At 36.8% G+C, this 25,445-nt stretch overlaps 1 protein-coding gene across 3 annotated transcripts in view; it reads left to right on the plus strand.

Moving 5' to 3' along the window:
* nhsl1b (NHS-like 1b) overlaps positions 1 to 25,445 on the plus strand; it is a 110,979-nt gene that overhangs the window by 27,926 nt on the left and 57,608 nt on the right. The gene's annotated exons all lie outside the window — the stretch shown is intronic.

A 25,445-nucleotide genomic window follows, 5' to 3' on the forward strand; every position in this document is an offset into this window, starting at 1 on the left:
AAGGAAGTGTGAGTTTACTGCTGGTTAGTTTTGCATTTGGATGAAGTTCACTCACTGCCCTGCTGCACATTCATCTTCCCCTGCTCTTTTTATCTTGCAGTACACTGAATTCCTTTGTGCAAAAACAAGGAGCGGCAGCTGAAGGGTCAGACGTGTCACTGATCCTCTTGAGGTCTCAGGCACACACACAAACACACAGCAGCGTCTGAGAGTCTCATGTCACCCTGATGCCAAGGCTAAAAGCGTAGTTCATGTACTCAGTAGTTCAAGGAACAGTTGTTTGGCTCCCATCCCATCTATGACATGTACAGTAAAAGACACTTGACCTATAAACTGTAGATCATTCTATCGTTGTTCCCGTCTCTCTCTTCTTATCTGGTTGGGGCATCGGTTTAATATTTCTGAAATGATAGCAGGTGCCTGTTCCCGCTTGACATTAATGTAGAGGAGTCATGAATCTGTTAGGTGTGCCTGAGGACTTACAGGATCTGGGATTGTTAGTAAGATAATAATCTTGCACACGTGTCATTAAATTCCACACGTCATTTTTTCCCCCAAATCATTTTGTCTGTTTGGCCCACATATGCTAAATGTAAAAAAAATAGAGGAAATGAGCATGCATTTCACGCATCAACCAAAATGCTGAATTAAAAAAAATCTCTTAGGCTACGTTCACACTACTAGTCTTTTTCTCAGATCCGATGTTTTTGTATAGCTGTTCACATTGTTGTTTTAAATGTGGCCAATATCATATTTCCAGTGTGAACAGATCATAGTTCTGAACTGAACTGCATGCGCAAAAGAACAATACAAACAGGGTTTCCAGGTTTTCACAAAGAATTCCACCCAATACCCCTTCTCAAAAGTAGTCCAACACTAGCCCAATCATGTTCAAGGGACTAATTATTGCATTAATGGGGTCGCATCAACCCACAAAGTTGAAAAACAACCCGTGGCAACAGTGGAAAAAGTAGCCCAGTTCCGGTGGGAAACTGTGGATTTGGCAACACTTGCACAGTGCGCCTCATACGGAAGTAAACACAGAGGACTTAAATTAAGTGATTATCCTTTTATTTATAGTGTGATCTGCTGCAGAAGCCAGCAAAATTATGCACAGGCAATATGAAAATTAAAGACAAGGATGTGACAAAAGACAGCAGAGATTTAATACTTTTATGGTACAAGCCCTCATGTTTTGGTTGTATATAGAGTTGTCATTGTAATAATGTTGTCATTGTTTGTCACTTCCACTGATTACCTCTCGCAATTGTCTTGGTAACTTTGGGTATGTGAAATCGTGGAATTATGATTAATGTTGATCTAGAGTGACATAAAAGTCACATAAATTCTGACATGACTGTTTACATTGCGGTCGCATTGCGAAACATCTAACCTGTGTCGAAGTTAGTATTACGTATGGAAGTGGCACAAGTCAGAATTGAAAAGAGCAGATTCCATGCGGTTTGTGCTGTTCACACTGTCATGACAAAAACAGTATTACAGTAACAACTATGTACAAGCAAAACATGATGGCTCGTATCATAAGAGTTTCAAAACTCTGCTGTCTTTTGGCACTTTATGTCCCCTGTGTGTACTTACGTATGACAAGTGTTGCCAAATCCACATTTTCTCAGCGGAATTGGTCTACTTTTTCCACTGTTGCCACGGGTTGTTTTTCAATTTCGTGGGTTGACGCGACCCCACCAACGCAATATATACCCCCCAGAATATGGTTGGGTTAGTTTTGGACTAGTTTTGAGAAGCAATTGGTCGGATTTTGTTCTGAAAATCTGGAAATCCTGTTCATATCATTCTTTTGTGCATGTGGTTCAGTTCAGAACCATGATCTTTTCACACTGTAAATCTTATATTGGCCACATTTAAAACAACACTGTGAACAGCTATACAAAAAAATCAGATCTGAGAAAAAAATCTGAACTGAGCACTAAGGCTCGCAGTGTGGACATAGCCTCATATTGTTTGGTACTGATATATTGTAAATTCTTAATTTGGTTAATTTCTTAATCTTTTTTGTCAAAATCTGGCAACACTGGACTTTTTACTTTACAAGCAAAATAATCTTGGCTCACAAAATCACATCACATCAACTTCATGGAGTTTTTGTGACTTTATTTGTTGACTATGCGTATGTAACCTTTTGTCTTTGTGCATCATTTTCCCTAGCAGCCTCATGGCAGAGTCATCAGTAGTAAAGTCATAAACAAATTATCTCACAGTGGAATCCCTTGTTGCTTTGCGGGCAGTGATGGGATGAGATGTGGAGTCTTCCCATGCTGCTGTTGGCCATAATGAGACCACAGGCACTCAGGACTGTGTGAGAGCTGGTGCCATCCAGCATGTGGCAACATTTTTAGATTCCCCAAATCATGTCTCTGCTTTAAACGTAGTAGTGCACTCTACTTAAAGGGATAGTTCACCCCAAAATGAAAATTCTGTTATTAATTACTCACTCTCATGTCGTTCCAAAACTGTAAGACCTTCGTTCATTTTTGGAACATAATTTAGGATATTTTTGATGAAATCCGAGAGATTTTTGACCCTGCATAGATAACAACGCAACTGACACATTCAAGGTCCAGAAAGGTAGTAAGGGCATTGTTAAAATAGCCAGTGTTGCCAAATCTGCAGTTTTCCCTTGGAATTGGGCTACTTTGACACTGTTGCTGCTGGTTGTTTTTCATGTCCCCGAGTGAAATGACCCCAATAATGTGTTATTTAGTCCCTGGAATGCAAATTTTACCAGGGGAACCCTGCCAAAAAACATGTATTTTACCCGCGATTGGGCTAGTTTTGAGTAGCAATTGGACAGGTTTTGTTGTGAAAACCTGGCAACCTTGAAAACAGCCCATGTGACATCAGTTTATAAAGCTACTAAGAAAACACAAAGAAAACAAAAAGCAACAACTTTAATCAACAATTTTTTCTCTGCCGTGTCAGTCTTCGTCACACATTCATTAGAGTACCACGACTTTATTTTTAAGAGTGTGCGGTCAAGTGTCTGATCTGGTGTGACCCAGAAACCCCAATAACTGACAAAACCAAACCGTTTGTTATACTTTCCTGTATCCCTGTTAATTCCTCTATCTCTGCAATTAGCTATAAAACCTTTTAGCTTTTTGAAACCCAAGTGTCCCTATGCATTCTTCCGAAAGAGCCTCTCCAGACCGCTAGGTTTTCTTTTGTTGGTTTGTTTGAGGCAAATTACATTATGAGCTCCATCACCCTCTTCAGCCGTTTGTAGGATGTTTAAGCGTTGCTCGCCTAGCAACCGCAAGCCTCTTCAGATCGTGCGGCATCTCCCTGGCAACCTGCCTGGCAGGGGTCACTGCGGTCAGGCTTCTGTGAACCCCCCCAACTCCTCTCCCCGTGCAAGGCGGGCCCTTTACATTGGGTTGAGCGTGCGTTTAGAGCACGTGTGCTGTGGTGTGGAGGAGGTGTGTGTGTTTGGAGCAGCAGTGTGGGGAAGCGTGAGTGTTTGTGGAGCTCAGGGAGGATAAACAGGCACGGTCATGCCTGTCAAAGGGATCAGTTTCTGGGGATACAGGAAGAGGAGAAGCCCTTACTCAGGTACAGCCAGTGAGGGAGTGAATGAGAGCATGTGGTTGTTTTATTTATTGTGTCTCATAACTTAACTGAGTACTTAGGCTGTGTGTTAAGAGTGATTTACCTTTTTCAAATATAGATTAATACAAAGAGTGTTGTTTATTTGTATCAAAGTAAAAGCATCTGTCTGTGTCTACATATTATTATATATTAGGCATTATAGTTGTATATATAGCAATTATATTGTTGTGTATATTGCATTTGATTTTATTATGCCCAAACTGGCTTTGTTTTTACATTTTTGCTGGGTAATAAATTTTTTTTTTGTCGTTATTATTGTATTATTGTCTCTTTTTTGTAATACATCACAGAATATTACAATATGTTATTTCAAATATGTATAGAATTCTTCATGCTGCCCTGCAGAAGTGGATTTGTGCACCTCACTGAGTCTCTGACTCCGCCTCTTCTTTGTCCATGACTCCACCCCTTACTCTTGATTGACAGCTAAGGCCTCTCAGTGCATTTCTGTGAAGTACAGATTAGGTGCCACTGTTCTTTTTGGGGGATCACAAAAGAAGCGAAAGAAGCTAAGAAGCGAAAAATAATTTCTGTTGTTTGAGTGTGTTAGAGAGGCAGATATGTTAGTGAAGTTGGTTTTGCTGACCTATACAGGACTTTTTTAAACAACGGTTAGACAGAATTGGCGGGCAGCTGTGTGTGGAGGGGTATGAAGAGTCTTTTGTGTGGTAATTCAACTGCATTCCACATCTAGAGGTTTTACTCATTCATCCTTAAAATACACACACTAGATAGATACCCCTCCTCCAACATTCCCTGTGTTTTCCTCACACACGCATGAGCGTTCTGGCAGTGTTCATTATCAGGTTTGCATGTCCAGCTGGGGCTCCAAAAAAGTGTTAGATTTGGTCGAATTTAATTTGTTTTTGAATTTCAGCAGGAATAAATAGCACAGAATTGCCACAAGATGAATCATAAATCTAGTATAATTAGTTATAACTGATATGAAACTTTTTCTTTTTGGTATATTGATTTTTTATTTATTTTATATTTTTATTAAAAAAAATTTTTTGCCAGTGTCAGTAAAGCTATTCTGATGTAATCTGAAGGGCTGCCACAGTTACTTAAAATGAAGACATAATTGTGGTGGACAAAATTAATAGAATATACATTTTTAAAAAATGTATAGACATAGACATAGTATGTAGACACAAATTAAAGGGATAGTTCACTCAAAAATGAAAATTCTGTCATGAATTACTCATCCTCATGTCCTCATATCCTCAAAGAAAACAAAAATAACAACTTTATTCAACAATTTCCTCTTTTCCATGGCACCACACATTCACGAGAACGTATGTGGTGTTCTCATTTTGTGTGATCTATGCCTTTAAGAGTGTGTTCATACTTGTAGTTCAGTTCGTTTGGTTTATTTGGTCGAAACCAAAAAGGATGGCAGCGTTTACACTTACTCAAATGGACGGTACTAGCAGAGCAATCGCACCAGAGTTCGTTTTAATCTAACCAAACATGACAAGTGTGAACACACCCTAAGAGACCCTTCCTCTGACAAAATCCGTTGTCCAAGATGCATTGTAACAGCATGTGTAAACAACAATCTCTATGTAGTGACTACTTATCATTGGATCACTTGAGACAAATGTTAATAGCAGGTTGGGGCCTAAATGATTACATATTATGTACTTACTGTAGACATAAGGCATTTTATGAGATAACGATGACTAGAATGGTTATAAACGGTTTTAAAAGGGCGCTCGCTAATTAGCATGAGTGAACCATATGTATGTTCAAATAACACAAGGAAGACACATTATTAAGTGTATAATTAACTAATAAATCAGGTTTTGTTCTTAATTTCTTTTACTTGGCTAATGAGTCTCTTTTGTCTCTGTTCTCTCCCTCAATGCTGCTGTTCCTGACTCTGTGTGCATTTCCCCTGCTGCAGGTAAGTCATACAGTCTTTTTTCATTATACTGAACATCTGGAAAGAAGAATGCGAAGTGTTCCATTCTTAAAACTCCATGAAATCAAAATTTAGTTGCGTTGACGTATAGTAGGACTATCAAATTGTGTTCATGACTGTAAATGAAGGACTATTGGCTGTATTTCATGGAGTCTTAAAGGGTTAGTTCACCTAAAAATAACAATTCTGTCATTAATTACTCACCCTCATGTCGTTCCAAACCTGTAACACCTTTGTTTTTCTTAGCGCACAAAAAGTACACTCGAAGCTTCATAAAATTAAAGTTAAACCATTAATGTCACATGGATTATTTTAACAATGTCCTTACCTTTCTGGGCCTTGAACGTGTCAGCTGCGTTGCTGTCAATGGAGGGTCAGAAAGCTCTCGGATTTCGTCAAAAATATCTTAATTTGTGTTCTGAAGATGAACGAAGGTCTTACGGGTTTGGAACGACATGAGGGTGAATAATTAATGACAGAATTTCATTTTTGGGTGAACTGTCCCTTTAAAGGTGGAGGAATTTAGCATTACTTCAATTGCTCTGTAGTAAATGGGTGCCGTCAGAATGAGAGTGCAAACAGCTGACTCCAGTCCAGTTAATATCTTGTGACATACTGTAAAATCCTGCATGTTTATGAGAATTAAATCTATTATTAAGGTAATTTAACTTTAAACCATCACTTCTGGCCAAAGTATGAGTCCAGTAGTTTATAATAATACTTCCTGTATGCAGCTTTGCACTTCACAAGATGTTAACTGATGGAGTTAGATTGATTACTTTTGGATTATTGTGATGTTTTTATCAGCTTTTTGGACTCTCATTCTGACGTCACCCATTCTTTGCAGAGGATCCGTTGGTAAGCAAGTAATCTTGGATGGTCTGAGGGTGTGTTAATTTAACTGATGCTGATGAAGAGTTTTGTGCCAAAGGAAGCACAGAAAGAGGGATAGAGACTGATACCGGTGATGTAATAAAACTCTGGCTCTACTAACTTGTATCTCATGACATGATCTATGAACCACAGTTCTGTGTGGGTGTAATACAGGAAATTAGCCCTTATTCCTGGACCTCACAGGTCACGGTGTGCACGATGAGGCCTGCTCTCCATGAGTGGCTGTCTGTGCAGCCAAGGAGGTTGATTTACACCCTGGTGCTACACCCGGGAGCAAGGCAAAGCAGAAGGATGGGAATGTTCTAGAAACTGCTTGTGGAATGGGAAAATGTCCTCAGGGTTGGGACAGTCTTGGGGAAAATCACTTTGTCTCTGATGGAACATGGTTCATCGATGTTTATTTGTGTGGGAGATAAATGTTAAGAGTCTTTAAAGGACCTTGCAGTTGTCTAGCCATTATTACTGGTGTTTAATTAGCCAGTCGAATTATTATTCCCTGAGAGGAAAAGTGAGGTTAAGTGTGAAATGATCTAGGTATGAGGTCATAAGGAGAAAGTGAAGCTTGTGCCCCTGTGAGTGTGTATGGTATATGTGTGGAAACCTTCAGGCTTGTTTCATTCTCTGTTTTGTCTCATGGGTTATTAACTCTCATGTATTACTGTTCACATTATTACTTCTTGTTCTTGCCTGAGGAGAGAGAAAACTATCCATCTCTGTCCGTAGTTTCACTCTCACTCTCCTTCCATGTTTCTCATTCCTTTTTTCAAACTGTCTATTTATTTGCTGTACTGTCCAATGGGAATTAGCGGATGAAAATAGGAAACTTCAACTTGAAAACCATTCCACTATCTTTTTTTTTTAATATATATTCCCCCTGTCCTGTCAGTGAGATCACCAAAACAGTAACATTCTCCTATGAAATCATATGCATATCATGTGGCATGTATGACATAATACAGTTCAAAACAGGTCAAAAGTTTACATACACCTTGCAGAATCTGCAAAATGTTAATTATTTTACCAAAATAAGAGGGATCATACAAAATGCATGTTATTTTTTATTTAGTACTGATCTGAATAAGAGATTTCACATAAAAGATGTTTACATATAGTCCACAAGAGAAAATAATCGTTGAATTTATAAAAATTACCGGGTTCAAAAGTTTACAAACACTTGATTCTTAACACTGTGTTGTTACCTAAGTGATCCACCGCTGTTTTTTTTTTTTTTTTATTCGTTTGTTTTTTGTTTAGTGTTAGTTGTTCATGGGTCACTTGTTTGTCCTGAACAGTTAAACTGCCCGCTGTTACTCCGAAAAATCCTTCAGGTCCCACAAATTCTTTGGTTTTTCAGCTTTTTTGTGTATTTGAACCCTTTCCAACAATGACTGTATGATTTTAAGATCCATCGTTTCACACTGAGGACAACTGAGGGACTCATATGCAACTATTACAGAAGATTCAAACACTATGCATTAAGAACAGTTTGACCAATTACTGCATTTTCATACAAACATGAGGGTTTGCAATGCTGTGAGAAAGTTAATGAACCAGACAACTTTCTCAGCGGTCTGGCTCTGTCACACCTGTAGACAGATAAGGACCTGTCTGCCTGAAGCCATCTGTGTTTGAATGTTTACAGGAGATATATCATGGAAAACAGGATTCCATTGCTAGGGAGGCACAACCAGGAATGTTATCCTGGGCCTGGGAGAAAGGAGGCCCACCCATAAATGTTGTCTCATAAAAATTGTGTTAACTTATAGCTTACATATGGTCTTAAAAATACAGTAGGGAAACACAAATGTGACCCTGGACCACAAAACCAAGTAGCATGGGTTTATTTGTAGCAAAAGCCAAAAATACATTGTATGGGTCAAAATTGTTGATTTTTCTTTTATGCCAAAAATCATTAGGATATTAAGTAAAGACCATGTTCCATGAAGATATTTTGTAAATTTCCTACCATAAATATATCAAAACTTAATTTTTGATTAGAAAATCCATACATCAATGGACAGCTTATTTATTCAGCTTTTAGATGTTATATAAATCTAAATTTCAGAAAACATACCCTTATGACTGGTTTTATGGACCAGGGTCACAAATATATATGTGCACTTTCAGTAAAATGAAATGTTATGTTAAGTGCAAAAAGGGCTTATTTAAGTCCTGTGTGATTCTGCTCCTTCTGTCACAACTTCTGTCTTCCTGTCTCTTGCTTTGGTTGACTCTTGTCTCTGTGTATCTTATCACTCTGTGAGGAGAGATACAAGGTGGTATGCTGAATGACTAAACATTCCTTTACACAGAATCTGTACAGCTTTCTGTTTTTTTAGCTCGCGTCATCTTGCTTTGCACTTTGCCGCAGTGGTGTTTCCTGCTCGGTTTGAGTCTAGCAGTTAAGAAATTTAGAATCTGCTGACTGTATATTGTGGGTGAACATAAACTTCTCTTGATCAAGCACACATACATACACTTATTGTCTCATGCTGTGATATAAATCTGTTCTGAGAACTGTGATCGTGTCGCCTTTACTGATTTAACCTAGATATGGCACTTCCCACAAATATGGTATTGTTAAAACATTGCAGGCACAAATCACATGACTTCCTTAACTCTTTAAAATTGTGGCCCTCCAGAGGTAATATCATTTTGACTTTGACAGAGTTTACACATTTCATTCACTTCCAGAATAAAAATTTCCAGATAATTTAGATACCCCCATGTCATCCAAGATGTTGATGTCTTTCTTTTGATCAGTCACAAAAAAATTTAGTTTTTTGAGGAAAATATTCCAAGAATTTTCTCCATATAATGAACTTCAATGGGAGTTAACAGGTTGACGGTCCAAATTGCAATTTCAGTGCAGCTTCAAAGGGCTCCACACGATCCCAACCGAGGAATAAGGGTCTTATCTAATGAAACAGTCTGTCATTTTCTTAAAAAAAAATACAAATTTATATACTGTTTAACCACAAATGCTCACAAAGACATTTATTCCTCGAGTATACTTTATTCCTGTGTAGAGCCCATTAAAGCTGCACTGAAACTGCAATTTAGCCCTTCAGCCCGTTGGCCACCACTGAGGTCCACTATATGGAGAAAGATTCTGGAATGTTTTCCTCAAAAACAAGACTATACGTGACACTAGACCACAAAACCAGTCATAAGTGTCAGTTTTTTGAAATTGAGATTTATAAAGCTGAATAAATAAGCTTTCCATTGATGTATGGTTTGTTAGGATAGTGCAACATTTGGCTGAGGTGCAACTATTTGAAAACTGGAACATGAGGGTGCAAAAAATTCAAAATATTGAGAAAATCACCTTTAAAGTTGTCTAAATGAAATGCATATTACTAATCAAAAATTAAGTTTTGATATATTTACGGTAATACATTTACAAAATATCTTCATGGAACATGATCTTTACTTAACATCCAAATGATTTTTGGCATAAAAGAAAAATTGATCATTTTGACCCATACAATGTATTTTTGGCTATTTCTACAAAAATACCCATGCTACTTAAAGGTTCATAAAACCCTGGACTACTTTTTCTGAGATTTTAGCAGAGGTGTTTGTGTTGCACATTATAGATGACAATGTTAGCATCTGTGAATTTTAATTGTTGGAGAAAACTGGTTCATTTTGAGCTTTTTTGCGCTATTTTCATCTTCCGGTTTTATAATCCACATTGTGCTGACGTCACAGTTTGTGACGTGGCAACAGACTATAGTACATTGATGACACACTGGTGTTTCATAATTATTCATGAGGCGGCGTTTTCTTATCCTATGAGAAGACGCTTCGCCTAATTATTCACAACAGCCTGTGTTGATTTGCTATGACAGATGCTTCAGGCTGTGAGATTGCGTATATTAACTGAGAGAAACATTCATGGATCGAGAGAGATTGCTTTGTAAAAGTTTGGCACAAACACGATTCATTCTTATAACGTTAGTGAGTGTAATAGCGGTTTTTACAGCTCCTTGATGCAACCCATCAATTGGATTATAAATGTTGCAAAATAAGCCTCAAAAGTTAATGGTGCAACAGCGCATTCATATATGTTTTCAATGCAGAGTGTTTTCAAATGCCTGTGCATTTATTTGTGTTCTTAACTCAATGGGAGTGAAATGAAACTGTCTAAACAGTCTGAACCTAAAGTTCACTCTCTCCCCTCTTCATTCTCTCCTCCACAGTGCACCACACCCACTTTTGCAGCATTTTTCAAAACTGTGGTGAGAATTAACCAGTGCTGAAACAGGGGGGTTTCATGACTCTTTATGACTGGTTTTGTGGTCCAGGGTCACATATTAGTGTTAAAATGTCAGTAAAGGAAGAAGACCTATATAACTAAATAACTAGATACAATAATTCACACTTCTAGTATTATCAAAATGACAGAAGTGACCATGTAGAACTGATAATGTTTACCCTGCACTTGGTTTGACTTGGTTTGAGTTTTTTAGTTTTTAATAAGAGTCGTTATTGCCAGGAGTTCATAGCGCATTTTTGTAGCAATAATAAAGTGTAAATTGGTCTGTCACGAGGCCTTTCATGAATCTCTTTATGACAGGTCACAATCTGACAGACTTGGGTCATTCCTACATCAGGGTCGAGGCCGCATCCCTCATTAAAATCCCAGCGGCCCTCTGTCATTCACATTCGGCTGCCGTCTTCATCGACGCGCGTCGGTTGTGTCTGACAGCTGGATGTGTCTGTGCGTGTGTGAGTTGTCGTGCTTCCCGCTGCAGAGGGCAGAGCGCCAGCCCTGTGTCGGCCGCCCTATTGTCACGGTAACAGACGGCTCTCAGCCATGCGTCTGCCTGATCAGCATAACACAGGCTGACTTTCTCTCGGCCTCTCTCTTGACCCCTCTTTCTCTCACCTCCTCTTAAATCAGACAGTAATGGGCCCGCGGAGAGCGCAAGCGTATGCTTCGCTGACAAAGGAAGGTGGGAGAGAGTTGTAAGGATCTCCTGCTCTTCAACTTGGTTTATTTAAACAGAAAGGAGACGGCTGTAGATTAGCTGGAGGCCACCGTCCCTCACACTTCAGCGGCTCTTACTCACACTCTCTGCTTTTCTTTTCCTCTCTCCTTCAGTTAGATTAATCACCTCAGTCTCAATGCTGAAGAAATGAGTCTTTTGGGTCACCAGGCTTTTTTGTTGTTCTCTTGTATTTAATTCGTATTGCACGTTTAAATTTGTGCCATTCTAAATAATAATACGTTCACATAGATCGAACAAGGTATAATTTAACAAGTGTTATTCACAGTGGTAGTTGCGTTGCTGTCTATGCAGGGTCAAAAATTTCATCAAAAATATATTAATTTGTGTTTTGAACAAAAGTCTTACAGGTTTGGAATGACATGAGGGTGATTAACCAATGACAGAATTTTTATTTTTGGGTGAGCTGTCACTTTAAGGGTATTTCGTTTACTTGCTGCTAACTGACTGCAACTAAAGTCTTGAATATGTTTCAAAGATTTGATGCCACCAAAGGACCATTTATCAGTAGTTAGCAAAGTGAATCTGGCACTTTCCACAAGTCGTCATCTTGTTTTCAGGCTTCACACTGGTGATTCTCTTCTCTGGAGAACCGTTGAGGCTTGTGGCGGGTTGCCAGGTTGGCTGTCAACAGATCAATGGGACATGTGGAGCCCACGCCAGTTTAATTCTCCTCCTGATTGTGACTCTTTTCTGAGAGGTTCCCCTGGGGCTCCAGGTCTCTTAGTATGCTAATCCAACAGCATTAGATAAGCCTAGCTTTCCTCTCTGTTTAGCCATTGCACAAACATGAAGACAAATGAGAGATTTTGTGGCCAACTGAAAGCAGTTGGAAAAGTCCTCACTCACGAAAAAGAGTTTGCCTGCTTATACAACACAGTATTCTTTAACCAGGAACTTCATTTGATACCACAAAAAGACAGTATTTGAGATGTAGTTAACATAGAATCTGTCTTTTTTTAAATTTACATTTTAATTTATAATAATATAAAGTTATAATAATAAAGTATAATAATATAAGTAATACAATAAATAATAATAATAACATTGACTGGTATACACTACCAGTCAAAAGTTTTTGAACAGTACAATTTATTTTTTTTTTTTTTTTAAATAAGTCTCTTCTGCTCACCAAACCTGCATTAATTTGATTCGAAGTACAGCAAAAACAGTCAAATTTTGAAATATTTTTACTATTTAAAATAACTGCTTTCTTTTTGAGTGTATTTTAAAATGTAATTTATTCCTGAGATTTCAAAGCTGATTTTTTAGCGTCATTACTCCAGTCATATGAACCTTCAGAAATTATTTTAATATTCTGATTTGCTGCTCAAAAAACATTTATTATTATTATGTGAAAAACTGCTGAGTAGATTTTTTTTTTTTTGATGAATAGAAAGTTCAGAAGAACAGCATTTATCTGACATAGAAATCTTTTGTAACACTATACGTCTTTATTATCACTTTTGATCAATTTAAAGCATCCTTGCTAAATAAAAGTATTAATTTCAATAATTTAAATTCCAAAAAATAATAATTTATTTTTTGAACGATATAGTGTATAATGTTACAAAAGCTTTTTATTTCAGATAAATGTTGATCTTTGGATCTTTCTATTCATCAGATATTCCTAAAAAATACTCAACTGCTTTAAATATTGATAATAATAATAATAATAATGATTCTTGAACAGCATATTAGAATGTTTTCTGAAGGATCATGTGACACTGAAAACTAATGATTCTGAAAATTTAGCTTTGAACACAGGAAAAAAGTACATTTTAAAAATATATTCAAATAGGAAAAAAATGATAAAAAATATTTCACAACGTTACTGTTTTTGCTGTATTTTGGATCAAATATATGCAGGCTTGGTGAGCAGAGAATTCTTTAAAAAACATTAAAAATCTTACTGTTCAAAAAATTTTGACTGGTAGTGTATATTCATACCTTCATTTAATATACCATATAATTACATTACTAATTTTGTTAAATAAATTACTTTAAAAAATTGCAAAACATTTAGGGAACTTTTTACTTTCTGGTTAAGTGTTTAAATATTTTTGGCCACTATATTTTGTAATATATTATTTCATAATAACATTTATATCCATTCTTTGGTAAATTACCATGAGAGTCAGAACTGTTCTTGTTAATGAGACTGAATTGTGGTTATATTTGGACAGTTTAGATAAGTTTTCACTACTGTAGCTGTTTGTGAATCGGATCTGCTGTCCTGCTCTCATTCCAGTCCTGTGAGCTCACTGTGATGATCCTGCACTCTTCAGGGTAGAAAATGCCTTGGGTGATTCCAGCTGCACACACACCTACATAAACACACACACATATTCATACGTCATATTTTATAGTTACAAGCGCGTTCATTTGCATATTTACTGCATTCCCGTACAACAACATTTGGGTGAGACCTGAGTGACAGCGACAGTGTGTGTGTGTGTGTGTGTATATGTGTCAACGTGAAAAAAAAGTAGGGAGAGAGACAAACCAGTGATGTGTGCTGACTGGTTTTCTAGTATTACTAATGGTAATATTCATAAAAATGTATTATTTCAAATGAATGAATCAGTCAGTGTGTAATATGCTCAAACCAATCTATATTGTACAATATTCTTTGCAAAATAGTATTTTTTTGCCTTCCAACACTGTAAAATGTGTATTTGTTATTTTAATGAGTAATGAGTTAAACCAACTTAAACAAACCCAAGGACATTAGTTGGTCTGATGAAGTTAAATTTATTCAGTAATTTAACATAATTTTTATGTTAATTTAAGACGGTTAATTTAGACAGTCAATATTGAATTTGAATGAGCTATGAATTTACCATGAGCTACATTGCGTGAATTCAGCAAAACATGCACTGTCACAAACCTTGCCTTGCCATTTTAAAACTTGTTCAACAGCATGCTTTTAAAACCTCACAAAGCATGCAAACATGGCAACAATAGTTACCACACACTACCATTTAAAACACACCTACACACGCACACACAGGCCAGCTGTCAGTGTGACTAATATCGTAGATCAGGGTGGAGCGGATGACTTGTGCTAATGAGCAATAGCTCTAGCTATACTGTGTATTATTGATGTTGTAATACATCAGTAGTGTAAGCAGTTGCTGGGAACTGAACGAAAATGCAGGCAGACTCGAAGGCCGGACATAGTCAAAACCTTTGAAGCTGATATCTTGAACGGTATTTAGGGTTTCTTTGACCTTTATAGGCATAACGTACAGAGAATATTTAGAGGATTACATATGACCACCACTCTCACAGTAGCCTACAGCTTCCTCTTTTTCCAGGATGGCAAGATAAAAGGAGGAACAAGGAGCTGAGCAGCACTTCTGGATAGACTACACTTCTCATTTTCCTTTCCTTCCTTTCATTCTCTTTCTCCCTTTAGCAGTGCATCCCACCAGTGACAAACGTAAGCAAAGCCACTCTGTTGTGATATGACACACACGTACAGGAAGGGGAAAGGGCTGCTGACAGGATGGCCCGAAGAACAGATGGAATCTAGACATCACCCCCACATCACATCACTCTGTCAGACACTCACACAAACATTTACATTGCCATCTAAATCAGGACATGCCATAGATATACACTGTATTCTTTTTTTCTTCCTAGTTTTAAATACATGAATATATTAAATACTATAGAATTACCCAATCTTTAACACTATATTACTCTAAGTTCAGGCCATTTTTTAAGGAAATTAATACTGTAGCATTGAAGCATTAAATTTCAAAGAAATGCTGTTCTTTCTATTCATCAAGTAGTTGCGAAAGCATTTCTGAAAATTATTAGGCAACACAGCCATTTTCAGCAATGTTTCTTGAATACCAAATCAGCATTTTAGAGTGATTTCCAAACTATCATGTGACACTGAAGACTGGAGTAATGGTTGCTGAATATTCAGCTTTGCCATCACAAGAATAAATTACATTTTAATTTTGTTTACGTGGAAAAGAGTTATTTTATATTGTAACACACTAACAGTCAAAAGTTTTTGAACAGTAAGATTTTTAATGTTTTTTAAAGGTCTCTTTTGTTTACCGAGCCTGCATTTATTTGATCCAAAGTACAGCAAAAGCCATAATATTGTGAAATATTTTTACTATTGTAAATAACTGTTTTTTTATTTAAATATATTTAAAAATGTGATTTATTCTTGTGATCAAAGCTACATTTTCAGCATCATTACTCCAGTCTTCAGTGTCACATGATGATTTAGAAATAATTCTAATATGCTGATTTGCTGTGATAAAGAAATTCTAAAAATTGTTCAAAAGTGACAATAGAGACATTTGTAATGTTAAAAAGATTTCTATTTCAAATAAATGCTAGTTCTTCTGAACTTCATATTCATCAAAGAAACCTGAAAAAATTCTACTCAGCTGCTTTCAACATAATAATAAATGTTTTTAAGCAGCAAATCAGAATATTAGAATGATTTCTGAAGGATCATGTGACTGGAGTAATGATGCTAAAAATTCAGCTTTGAAATCACAGGAATAAATTACATTTTAAAATATTTTCAAATAAATGCAGGCTTGGTGAGCAGAAAACCATTAAAAATCTTGCTGTTCAAAAACTTTTGACTGGTAGTGTATTAATAATAATAATATTACTGTTTTTATCAAATAAATGCATCTTTGGTGAGCTTAAGAGACATTGTAATGTTTCAAAAAGATCTTTTTTAATCTATTTATGTACATTATTGTTTTTCAAATGTCTCTAAAGAGACATTTTGCTAACAAATTTGTCCCCAAAGTATATTCATACACCCGTAATAGTCTTACTCTCCAACTACATTCTCCAGCGATACTCTCATTCTTTTAAGCATTTTTACCATAGCTCTAATTGCCGAAATTTGTTCAAAAAGCCTGACATGATCCTTTGACGTCAACATGATGTAACAAGAGAGAAAATATGAGATTAGCAGAGAAGTTATTCTAACTATGCATGATTATATGATAAGTTGCATTTAATTCTCGCTGTGCACAATGCTATCATACTAGGCCTGCTGCCCAATTCTGCATTTGAGAACCACTCAGTTACACTGTGTATCAATATATTTGTGTCAGTTAGTTTCACTCTCTTCCTGTGCCTTAGCTAGCACATCCTCTAGGTTGTTTCAATGTGAGCCAACGTGAGTGTGTGTGCACAAGGTCTGTATTGTGTTTGTCTGCGTGCATTAGTCATTAGGGAGTTTAAGCTCCCTGATAAAGGCTCTCGTGTTTTAGAGCTGACTCTATCAGGCCATCTGACTGGTTTTAGATGGCTTTTGTTTCTATTCACTGAAACGTCAACATCCTCCACCCCACATTGAGCATGCAGGGGTCACTGTTCAGGGGTGAGGGGTCAACACCTGCCTTACTTTTTGCTATAACATGTTTGGGCTGATTGTAATAGGTTTTACAGGGATTCTTTTAGAAAGAATGCATTAGCATTTTTGGGTTTAAGTAAATTCTTTCAATTTTATATGACAGTTATCAGTATTATTTATGTTAATGTTAGATGCATTTGCGAATGCACTTGAAAAACAGAGCTTGTCATGACATTTGATAATAAATATTGCCTCTCATGTGACAGCTGGCAGAGTCTTTTTATGCTTAATTTAGTCTGTAGTTTAAAAGAAAGGAACTGTCTCTTTTGGCCCTGTTTCTAGATCCCAGATGTGGCATTTTAGGCATTGTACCACCCCCTAGTGGTCGGTGTCCAAACAGCCTCATGAGTGTCATGACTGTATGGACATATGTGACCATGGACCACAAAACCAGTCATAAGTAGCACTGGTGTATTTGTAGCAATTGTTATAAATACATTGTATGGGTCAAAATTATCGATTTTTCTTTTATGCCAAAAATCATTAGATATTAAGTAAAGATTATGTTCCATGAAGATATTTTCCCATAGTAAATATATCAAAACTTAATGTTTGATTAGTACTATGCATTGCTAAGAACCTCATTTGGACAACTTTAAAGGTGATTTTCTCAGTATTTTGATTTTTTGCACCCTCAGATTGTAGATTTTCAAATAGTTGTATCTTTTGTCTTATCCTAACAAACCATACATGAATGGAAAGCTTATTTACCCCTGTTACCCCTATTTAAATTATTGGTAAATTATTTACAGTAAGGTCCCATTAGTAATAATGCATTAACTAACAATGAGCAATACATTTGTATTCGTTGTAAGTTCATTTTGGCTCAAGTCCAAATAATATTACCACCTAATAATCTTGATAACGTATTAGTACATTAGTAAATGTTGAAATTATTATTAAGAGTAATACAAATGCTTTGCAATTATTTTTTATTGTTAATTCTTGTTAACCAGTGCAGTTGAATCTTATTGTTAAGTGATAACAATTTACTGAATCATTTTGAATTATTTTAAATAAAAACATCAAGCTGAGGTAAAATTTCAGCTCAGGTCCTCTCATGGCAAATTATCTTTACAGGTTGCAGGTTTTAACATTGCAAGCGATAATTTATGATCTCAGTAAAGTGGTTAAAAACAATACTATTTAATTTCTTGCTCTATGTTATATCCAGGTAGATGTACTAATAAAAAGCTGTAGAGAAGCAGGGCTTGTCCTCAGCAGACACTGAGCCCTGTTACCAGGAAACTTCCTCCTGAGGGCCCTGACACCCTCTCAGGAGAGACACGACTCTCATCCCAGTCATGATGCTTGCTCCCAGTTATCAACTACCTGGAAGAGTTTTCAGGGACGAGGACAGAAAATGCTGTCTGACTTAAAGGGATAGTTCACTCAAAAATTCTGTCATCATTTGCTCACCCTAATGTTGTATCAATTTCTTTACTGTGTGAAACATAAAAGAATTTGTTGTTGTTGTTTGTCCATACAATGGAAGTCAGTGGTCATTCAAAACTGTTCAGTCACCAATATTCTTAAAGGGATAGTTCACCCAAAAATAAAAATTCTGTCTTTAATTACTCACCCTTATGTCGTTCCAAACCTGTAAGACCTTTCTTCATCTTTGTAAAACAAATTAAGATATTTTTGATAAAATCCGAGAGCTTTTTGTCCCTCCATAGACAGCAACACAACTACCTCATTCAAGGCCCAGAAAGGTAATAAGGACATTGTTAAAATAGTGCATGTGACATCAGTGGATCAACCATAATGTTATGAAGCTACAAAAATACTTTTTGTGCGCAAAGAAAGCAAAAATAACTGTCTTCTACACGCGTAAGAGTATTATGACACATACCACATACTTGTGATGCTGATGATGCAGGAGACGGCTGTCGAAGACTGACATGGAAGACACAAAAAGCGCACAAAAAGTACTCTTGTAGCTTCATAAAATTAAGGTTGAACCACTGATGTCACATGGACTATTTTAACAATGTCCTTACTACCTTTCTGGGCCTTGAATGTGTCAGTTGCATTGCTGTCTGTTGAGGGTCATATATCTCTGGGATTTCATCAAAAATATCTGAATTTTTCGGCGCCAATAGCCTCGAGGTTAGTTTGTTGACATATAGCACAGCTGGGCTCGTAGCGACCCGAGTTCGATTCCCGTCTCGAGGTCCTTTGCCCATCCCGCCCCTCTCTCCCAGCTCTTTCCTGTCATCTCTCTACTGTCCTATCACAATAAAAGGCATAAAAAGCCCCCAAAAATAAGTTTAAAAAAAAAACAAACCTGAATTTGTGTTTCGAAGATGAATGAAGGTTAATTAATGAAAGAATTTTTTTATTTTGGGTGAACTAACCCTTTAAAATACATGTTTTTGTGTTCTTAGAAGAAAGAAAATCATACGGTTTTATACTATATAAGGGTCAAGGTTAAAATAGTAAATGATGACAAAATGTTCATTTTTGGGTGAACTATCCCTTTAATGACAATAACATTTGTCTAAATACACCACTGCTTTCCACATTGGCCAGAATCTTAGGACAGAGTGACTCAGAAACAATAAAAGCTAACTTTTTGGGTGTTTTATGGCTTTTGGTTTCACGCTACACACACGCACAGAGACATGCTTGGAAAAACACACTCACGGATGCAACATTCATCCTGTAGACTACCTGCATGCCAGCCTCTGTTATTATGGGCATTCTATAAACCCATTTTCCACATGGGCAAAGTGGCATGTTTAAGTCTGAGAAGGGATGTACTGGTGACTCTACACTACGAATTATAACGTTGAGAATAAAGTTTATTGAAAACAGACAGACCACACTTGTGTGTCAAACTAATGTTCAAAAGTTTAGGGTCAGACGTCTCTTATGCTCAAAGAGTAACTAGGTGTATATGACTTTCTTCTTTCAGACGAATACAATCTGTTATATTTAAAAAAGTCTGGCTTTTCCAATCTTTATTAAGGGAGTGAAGTCAATGGTAGTGGTCAAGATTTTAAAGCAAAATAAAGTGCATAAATCCATCATAAAAAGTACTCCACATGGCTCTGGGAGGTGAATAAAGGCCTTCTGAATTGAATTGATGTGTTTATGTTAGAAAAACTAGAGATTATGGTTTATAAGGTTTATATATGAATATTATTCTTACACAAATGCATTGATTCACTTCAGGAAGGCTTTATTAACCCCCAGAGTCATGTGTAGTACTTTTTATGATAGATGGATGCACTTTATTGGATTTTAAAATCTCAACACCCATTCACTGCCCTTGTAAAGCTTGGAAGAGCTATGGACCTCTTTTAATACGCTACAAGTCAAAAGCGTGAACACGGTCGACTGAATTTATGGTTCTGTGATCTATGTGTAAATTTAATTTACTATCATTCTAAAAAAAATACTTAATAATCAAAAGTCTTAAAGTTTGAATGGTTGTGTATGAAATTAGAATATGCTGTTGGATTACATTTTAGGGTCTTGTTTACTGATATATCGACCAATGGGGATGTTATGTTCAGTAATAAACCGTATTGATCAACTGGCTCATATTACCCACAGCAGGCCTGGTGGAGTGAGTGTTTGATTTCACAGCTGCGAAGTTGTTGCGTGCAGAGACAGCGCAGGTTTATGCTGAAGATGGTAGATCGGAATTCCTCCGTTCATTCCTTTGCAACATACCAGAGAGAGAGGAATGTGTTGAGGAGGTCACCATGGGTCAACACGTATTTGCAGGACCTTGTTCTGGAGGTGATGGCCAACCTCTCAGGTTCATGGGAGCCAAAGGTCAGAGGTTACCTGGAGGGTTCTGTTCGTTATGGGTCAACTCATGATCTCTCTGTGTATAGGAACAGAGAAAGAAGTGATGAGAGCACTGATAGCTCTACTTATCTTTAACGGCTTCTTCCTGTTCTCCTCTCCTTCTCTTCAATGCTTCTTTCCTTCATTGTATCTATCTTTCCAGCATAAACACAATTCAGTGGTCAAACCACGTTGAATTGAACAAACTTTCTCCCACACAAATACACATACACGCACTGATTTTATACAGTCGAACAGACACACACTTCATTCTCACAAGGACAAATAAACCCAACTCGTAAAATTGTGGGGACAGAGCACAATAAAATCCTTTCCTTGGCTTCTTGGTAAGCACTTACATTTTAAAGCTTAATTAAAATGGTTCTCCAGCAATCTGCCAATTTGGAAGCCACTTTGTTTAGTAAACAAAGATCTCCAAGCAAAACGTGGAGGAGAAATGTTTGCTTAGACACTTAAATACATTTAATTTTAATTAAAAAGACTGGTGTCATGTGCATAGTTTTGACTTAAGTACTAGCAAAGCCAGACTGGGAATGTAAAGCCTTTACCTGTTTTTAATGACTCAGAGTGTGTGAAGGTGTTGAACGGGTAGAGAAAACCATGCCTCCTCCCCCTATTTTTGGGTTAATGATCATGTGCACAAATTCATGACACGTCTTCCTTCAGAACACTGCTCAGGTTTCCTCTATGACCTGTCGTGTCAACAGCAGTGCACCACAAGCGCGTCAGAGGCTCACCATGTTCCTGCAACAAGCAAAATATTTGTAGCAGCAATCCAATTTTAACTCCAGAAACCTGTTGCTGATTGTCTGTTGTATAACAATAAGTCCAGAAACATACTCTGTGTTCAAGTTGTATATGCAAAAATGCATTTTTGCTTTATTGTGGCGGTATAAAGCTTTGTATTCACGGGGGCGATAGAGCTAACTTCTTGTTATTAAAGGATTAGTTCACTCCAGAGTTAAAATTTCCTGATAATTTACTCACCCCTGTGTTATCCAAGAGGTTCTTTCTTTCTTCATCTGAAGAGAAATTAAGGTTTTTGAGGAAAACATTCCAGGATTTTTCTCCATATTGTGGACTTCAATGGGAATCAACAGGTTGAAGGTCCAAATTGCAAATTCAAAGCAACTTCATAGGGCTCTACACGATCCCAGCTGAGGAATAAAGGTCTTATTTAGCAAAATGATCAGTCATTTCTTAAAGGAGAAGTCCACTTCCAAAACAAAGATTCATATGTAATCTACTCACCCCCTTGTCATCCAAGAAGTTCATGTCTTTCTTTCTTCAGTCGTAAAGAAATTATGCTTTTTGAGGAAAACATTTCAGGATTTTTCTCCATATAATGGACTGGTATGGTGCCCCGATTTTGATCTTCCAAAAGGCAGTTTAAATGCGGCTTCAAACTATCCCAAATGCGGTTGTAAACCCAGCTGAAGAAAAAGGGTCCTGTCTAGCGAAACGATCGGTTATTTTCATTTTAAAAAATACAATTTAAATACTTTTTCATCTCAAATGCTCGTCTTGTGCTCCCTGAACTCTGTATTCTGACTCAAGACAGTTAGGGTATGTCAAAAAACGTCTGTATTTTCTCCCTCAACTTCAAAAATCATTTCAAAATCATCCTACGTTGTTGCAGAATTACCGACCCAGTCTTTGCGAAGTGAACATGCAAAGAAGATCAAACACCCTTTACAAAAAAGGTAAAACAGCGATATAGGGCGATTTCGAAGTTGAGGGAGAACATGAGATGGTTTTTCAACATACCCTAACTGTCATGAATCGGAACAAAAACAGTCCAGGCAGAGTGAGACAAGACGAGCATTTGGCATTAAAAAGTATATCAATTGTATATCGTTATGCTAGATAAGATCCTCTCGGCTGGGATCGTTTACAACCGCATTTGGGATCGTTTGAATCCGCATTTAAACTGCATTTTGGAAGTTCAAACTCTGGGAACCATATCAGTCCATTATATGGAGAAAAATGCTGAAATGTTTTTCTCAAAAAACAATTTCTTTACAACTGCAGAAAGAAAGACATGAACATCGTGGATGACAAGGGGGTGAGTACATTATCTCTAAATTGTTGTTCTGGAAGTGGACTTCTCCTTTAAAACCACAAATGCTCGTCTTGCACTAGCTCTGTGTCCTCAACTTTGCGCATTATGCAATCACGTTGGAAAGGTCACACATGACGTACACGGAAGTGCCAACCCAGTGTTTATAAAGTGAACATGCAAAAAAAGTCAAACACGTTTCACAAGGTAAAACAGCGATTTCGGATGATTTTTAAGTTAGAGGAGAAAATGAGATTAATTAATTAGTTTTAAGCATTTGAGCTTTGTTTGACACTATTCGATCAGATAACTGTTGCTGTATATAACAGAATTAGCTAGTTTTGCTAAATTCAGAAGGCGTTGGTCAGACTATGTGTCTTTATTCCAGACTGATTGTATGTTTTATCTCAGCAGTTGGGCGCTTGGCCCTGGTGAATTATTAACGGAGTGAGGGCGTGGAGGGCTGCTGATTGCAGTGCTGAGGATAAAGGTTGGATCGTCTGGCTGTGTGTTTTATGAGAGAGGAGCTGTTTGTTATTACATCTGGCTGTGTGGATGTATGGAGGTTTTCTAGGACAATTGGAGCACTGTGTCACAGGCTGCTGCGGGGGTTAAAGTCTAATCATTAATTACACACACTGTATATTTACGGCCTGAATTTGTTTGCTATTCCCCATGTGAAAGTCAAACAACCTGATTGATCTTTCTATGTAGACGTGTTTTGAAGTTGGACGGACACTGGTCATTCTGTCGTAAACAGAAGGAAATCCATTTGGGATTTTCTCTGTGGTTAGACAGATTTGCACAAACCAAAGAGCTGGTTTACATGCTCTGTACATGCACACATACACATTCATGCATTGGTATTTGAGACAATACAAAAGACAAAAAATACCATGCTATTACCGCATTTTTTGGACATGTACCATGCTAATTCCATGGAATTATTTAAGTATCTGCAGATCTCTCAACCCTTCATTTCCTTTGCCTGCGGGCTGTGTGCTAATGTTTGTGTGTTTGCCACAAAACACCTCTTTTGCTTTCATTCCAGTGTTTTCTGCCTTCACACCTCGCTGGCATAGTTTGTACGTGGTTATCTGGATATTCTGGTCTGGGCAGGTCTAGCAAGCAGATTCGCTGGTCCACAATATTGTGTATGGGTCAGAGCAAATTAAGGTGTTGGTCAGTAAGTCCTTAGCCTGTAAAGAAAGTCAACTCAGACCCAGGATCAGACTTATTTGACAGGGTTGAATTTGTAGTTTTTAAATTTCTTTAAAAAGAAATGAGGCTGAGGGCAAAATCTCATCACGTTATATTTTATCGAAAATATATATCAAAACACAGCCATGCCAGTATAAAGACATATCGCACGGCTACTCATGTGAGATATACAGTTGAAGTGAAAAGTTTACATACGCCTTGCTGAATCTGAAAATGTTAATTATTTTACCAAAATAAGAGGGATCATACAAAATGCATGTTATTTTTTATTTAGTACTGACCTGAATAAGATATTTCGCATAAAAGACATTTACATATAGTCCACAAGAGAAAATAATAGTTGAATTTATGAAAATTACCCCGTTCAAAAGTTTACATACTCTTGTTTCTTAATACTGTGTTGTTACCTGAATAATCCACAGCTGTGTTTTGTTTTGTTTTTTTGTTTAGGGGGTTGAGAACTTTTGAACAGAATGAAGATATGTACATTTTTCTTATTTTGCCTAAATATACATATATATTTTTTCATTTAGTACTGCCCTTCAGAAGCTACAGAAGATACTTACATGTTTTCAGAATACAAAATAAGTTAAATTTACCCTGATCTTCAAATTCAAAAAGTTTTCATTGTGCATTGCATTGTGCATTTCATTGTGAATGCACTTAATGCATTGTTTTTCCTTTTGAAGCATCAGTGAGTGTTTGAATCTTCTGTAATAGTTGCATATGAGTCCCTAAGTTGTCGTCAATCATTTTTTGAGGATTTTTGAAGGATTTTTCTGAAGAACAACATTAACTGTTCAGGACAAACAAGGGACTCATGAACAACTATCACTAAACAAACAAACAAACAAAAAACCACAGCTTTGGATCATTCAGGTAACAACACAGTATTAACAATCAAGCATATGCAAACTTATTTTCTCTTGTGGACTATATGTAAACTAATAGTAAAATCTTTTATGTGAAATATCTTATTTGGGTCAGTACTAACTAAAAAATAAAATGCATTTTGTATGATACCTCTTATTTTGGTAAAATAATTAACATTTTGCAGATTCTGCAAGGTATATGTAAACTTTTGACTTCAACTGTGTGTGTGTGTGTGTATATATATATATAGATATATATATATTGTGTGTGTATATATATATATATGAAGAGTTCAGATGCAAAACCAGCTAAATCCATCTGACATCTTTCTTTAAAAAATGCATTTTTATCAGGCTCAGATGTATAGGTTTCTATGTAAATACCGGTGCTTCTGATTGGGCTGAGGCTTGTATTTTAACGAGTTTGAAGTAAAAGTATTTGATGGACGTATAATATGTGTCGAGAGCGTTCACTCAGTATCATTATCTCATTTTTGACCGAGATGGCTTTTAGCTGGTTTTGCATCTGAACTCTTCATATATAATATTTTATAAGAAATATGTTATTCATTTTTATTTC

Source organism: Labeo rohita, chromosome 20 (assembly GCF_022985175.1).
Source record: "Labeo rohita strain BAU-BD-2019 chromosome 20, IGBB_LRoh.1.0, whole genome shotgun sequence".
NCBI classification, from domain to species: domain Eukaryota; kingdom Metazoa; phylum Chordata; class Actinopteri; order Cypriniformes; family Cyprinidae; genus Labeo; species Labeo rohita.